Consider the following 4,962-nt stretch of genomic DNA (forward strand, 5'->3'; position numbering starts at 1 on the left):
AGATGAGGTCTCGCCTGCCCAGGTGGGTCTCGAACCCACGGGCTCAGGCAATCCGCTCACCTCAGCCTCCCAAAGGCTCAGGATTACAGGCTGAGCCACCAAGCCCGGCTCAATTTAGCAGCATCTTAAAAAGACTTTTTCCACCATGAGCCAGTGGAATTTAACCAAGAATGAAGGGTGGTTTAACATTTGAAAACAATGTTATTCACCACATTAATAGAATGGAGGGAAGAAAAAACACTTGACAAAATGTGTTTGACAAAATCCAACAATATGTTACATTTTATTTAGTCATTTTCATATCCAAAGTGAAGCTTTTCTATGATAGTGTTAGAGTCAACACACTTTCATGATGAGAAACACTTAATAAAATAAGATATAAGGAAAATTCCTCATCATAATAAAAGACACATATGAAAAATCAGCAGTTAACATTACACCCATAAAATACTGTACAGCAGATAAAATGAATTCACTGGTTTTCTGCACATATCAATGACACATGAAACCATACAATTAAGAGAACAAAGTTTGGTAGTAGCCAGGTACTGCAGTGGGCAGTGGGGAGGGGACACCTACCTTACCTGTATGATGACCACTTGTATACTTAATCCTGAATTGTACCCCCATCTTTAAAATAAATTAAATTTTTTTAAAAGAAAATATAGCAAGTTTCAGACATGTTATATGCATAATTCTACTAACGTATATATAAAAACACAAAACTGTTTTATCTTCTCTTGATATACATAGCTTCACCACTTTGTAAGTAGTACTAAGGCCTCAGACATTGCTATTATTAATATTACACATTGCAAATATGATTTTTTTTTGGCAAATATGATTATGAATGTAACTCTGATTCCATATTAGAACATCCTGAGACTCTTCTTTCCTTAGATAAAATTCTTAATCTTTTACAAATAAATGGCAAGTTTTACCCAGCTGGATCAAGGAAGGAAGAAAAAAAATGCAGCAAAATCAATGCCAGTGAAACCCTTAGGCCAAAAGATAAATACAATTGACTTTTATTTGATGTTCTCAATGAGTTAGTTTGTTTAATTTGTCTTACAACTCAGAAAAAAATATTTTAAAGAATAAACTAAATTTGGATTTCTGGGTATTTTTTAATCCTATAACTGACCCTATGTGTGTGGACTGTCTCAAAAATATACGCCTCATGTGTCCTTTAAAAAAAAATCAGGGTGACAGATACAGAAACATTAGAATTCCCACAGTCAGAAATTTTGCAGGGGAATAAATGAGCTGTGCTTTTCACTGAACTATGGGCTTGAGTCCTTTTTGCTACAGCACTGAAGAAATATTTTAATTTTTACATATTGAAACTATCGTCAAAATGCTTTGTTTTTAATTCCTTTTTAGAAATGAATGAAATTACCTAAATTATCCAATTCATTTCCAAATAAATGAATTATAGCTGTATAGATAGCAATGCCCTGAGAAATGATTATTATGTTTTTCACTTTGTGCATTCTGAATAGTTTCTAATTAATCATAGTAATAAAGATTAAAGTGATGGCATAGATGTGTTCATGTTCTGAGAAGGAGAAATTGGTCAGTAACTGGGGTTCCTGTACTTGTAGATGGTTAGAATTTAGCCAGGCAAAATGTCTCCCAGCAGTTGGAGGATACAAAGTGCAGCTAAACGTATCCTTGTAATTTGTTTAGGTGGAGTTCAGATACAAGGCAGAGGCTTGTGGAATGCAAGGAAAAGACAGAAGAGTTCATTCAGTCACTGCTAATTATTGTAGGAAAAGAACACTATAAAGTTGATTAATCTGCCTGGGGAACGGGGCACACCTCATCAACAAGGGTACCTGCACAATGAATATTTGTATACCTAACCCTGAATTGTGCCCCACAATTTTAAAATAAAAAATTTAAAAGTTAAAAAAAAATAAAGCTGATTTATGGTATCTAATCTCATATATTCTTATTTTGTCTCCAATCTCAAATAGCCCTGCTTTTAGTTTCATGTCTGCCAATCACACATTATTCAGCAATTACTTATTGAGCAATCACACTGTGGCCCAGTTTTAAAAAAAAAAATTCTCCATCTTCTGAGAGCTTACACTCTAGAAGAGAAAAAGAAAAAGCAACACAAACAAAGAAATTAAGTATAAGAAGGCCTTAGTGCTCTGCAAAACACAAAAGGAAGGAAGATAAGGAATGAGGGTGGGGGGTGAGGAGGGTGAGGGGGTTACCATGAGAAGCTGACTTTTAGGCATAGACTTGTGACAGGTAAAAAAAAAAAAAAGTACTGTGCATTTTCCTACTTCTAGCTCCCCAGTCTTTCTTGTTCTTGATTTCCCCTTCTTCTCTCTTTCCACCTTTTCCCTGTCTTCCTCTTAATTAGAGGAGCTAGATAAAATAAGTATTCCAAAACTGCATATTCCATATCAGAGTTATAGTGATTCTGTTTTCCACACAGTGTATTTACAAAGATAAGCTGATTATCCGTATTTTCTGGAGATGTTCGTAAATGCCTCCCCTATATTCATATCAATAGCAGCCTTGCAACTATTCCCCTTATCAGCCTCTGGGAATGGTAATAATAATTAAAATTATGAGGGGGAGGAGAAAGAGAAGAAGGCTAACACATTGCTTGCTTACCTTGAGCCCAGCATTGTGATAAGCTCATGACATGGCCTTCTTCCGGCAACCCTCTCATAACTCTACGGGGTTCATACTATTTTTTTTAATTAAACATATTTTTTATTTTTAAATTGTGGGGTACAGTTAAAGGTTAGGTATGCAAATATGCATCGTTCAGGCACCCTTGTTGATAAAGGGTGTCTCCTCCGTCCCCAAACAGATATCGACTACCATTAATCCCACCACCCTTGCCCTCTCTGTCCCCCCGCCATAGATTCCCACCACTGTCGATCCTTTTCTTATAGTATTACGATAGATGTTCAAGGTCCACTTATGAGTGAGAACATGTGATACTCAGAGCTTTGTTGCTGTGAAAGATCACTCAGTAATATAGACTCTAATTCCATCCATGTTGCTGCGAAATTTATCACAGCACTGTTCACAGTAGCAAGAACCTGGAACCAACCATGCTGTCCATCAAAAGAGAACTGGATTTTTAAAATGTGGTATATATACACGATGGAATACTACACAGCCATAAAAAAGGTTCATACTATTTTTATCCACATTTTAAGGTGGAGAATATGAGACTTGGAGATGAGAAGTAAACAGAGGAGCCAGAAATTGAATCTTGGCGGTCTAACTCCAGAGACTCCATTCTCATTCCTTATACTAGTCTTGTACTTTCCAAGTCTTCTTATGAAATACAATCTTGAGAGCAAGACAGAAAATATATGGTTATCCGAGTGTTAGTGTTCAAAAAAACTGTAGCTCAGGTTAGAATCAAAGGTGGCTCATTAAATGCACAGGGCAGCGTCATGGTAGTGAAGAGCTCAAGCCCTGGATCCAGATCACCTGAGTTAGTATCTTAGCTCTTCAACTTGGTAGCTGTGAAATCTCCAGTAGGTTACTTCACCGTGTGTAAAATGGAGGTGATAATAACATTCATTCCGTGATGTTGTTGGAGGATTAAATAAGGTATTGCTTAAAGCCTAGCATACCATGAGAATTCAACAAATATTAGCTATTAAGTGTAAAGCCATCACTAGAACTGCATTTGCACTTCTAGTTCAATGCAGTACCCAGAGCACCTGATTCTCCAGACCTGATGGGGAAAGGGCTCTGAGGCGATAGTTCAGACAAGGAGTTTTGTTGTTCCAGTGAAGAGCCATGTTTCTCCTTCCAAGCATTCTCCTTCCACTTTTTCTCTAAGTCTTATCATCACCATCCCAGTCAACAGATCACTCCTGCTCCCTCCCTCATCTCCTAGCACACCTTCTCTAGCCGCTCATTCTCATTAAATTTCAAATAGCCTTAAATCTCCATATCGAAAGATTTTCAATCCTCTCTTCTTCTCCCTCCCCTACTTTTTGAATTCTGCCTATATCAACCGCCCCCATTGTCTATACTATATTTACTGCATACTTACTCTAATCTGATTTATGCCCAGAAAACTACAGCCTTAGAGAACTTCTTTTTTTTAATGTTAAAGATGTGGGGTGCAATTCAGGATTGGGTATACAAGTGGTCATTGTACAGACAAAGTTTGGGCCTCCCTTTGGTCCTCGCTTTGCCTGATTTGAGATCAGGTACCCTTATTGATGTTGTGTTCCCCTCCCCCACCCTGGCAGTATCCCACTACTCCCAACCCCTTTCTTATGGTATTAAGCTAAATGTTCAAGTTAACTTATGAGTGGGAACATGGGACACTCTGTTCTTCGTTTCTGTGATAGATCACTGAGTATGACAGACTCTTAATCCATCCAAGTTGCTGCGAGTCCATATGCTTGTCCTTCTTTATGGCTGCATAATATTCCATTGTGTATATACACCACTTTTTTTTTTTTTTATCCAGCCCAATTTTGATGGGCAGCACAGTTGGTTCCATGTTTTTGCTATTGTGAATAGTGCTGCAATAAACATGCATGCGCAGGTATCTTTTTTGTAGAATGATTTGAGTTGCTCCAGGTATATGTCCAATAGGAGGATTGCTGGGTCGTATGAAAGGTCAATGTCTAGTTCTTTTAGAAATCACCACAGCCTTAGAGAACTTAATCCCTGGTGTCACAAAGTGATGATAATAATGACAGCTTCCATTTTTAACCAGTTATTTTTTGATGATCAGTTGCTAAACTCATATTTTCTGACTACTAGAGTCTATATGCTATCAGTACATATAATAAAGTCAAACGTATGCTTATCAAATATCCCACCCCTGGGTATTTCTCCAAGAGAAACGTGTTCACACAAAAACCTGCACATGAATATTTACAGCAGCTTTAGTAATAATCGTTAAAAACTAGAAACAGCACAAATATCCAACCAAAAGGTGGATGTATAAACAAA

Source organism: Carlito syrichta, unplaced genomic scaffold (assembly GCF_000164805.1).
Source record: "Carlito syrichta isolate Samal-C Ts95f unplaced genomic scaffold, Tarsius_syrichta-2.0.1 Scaffold304046, whole genome shotgun sequence".
NCBI lineage: Eukaryota > Metazoa > Chordata > Mammalia > Primates > Tarsiidae > Carlito > Carlito syrichta.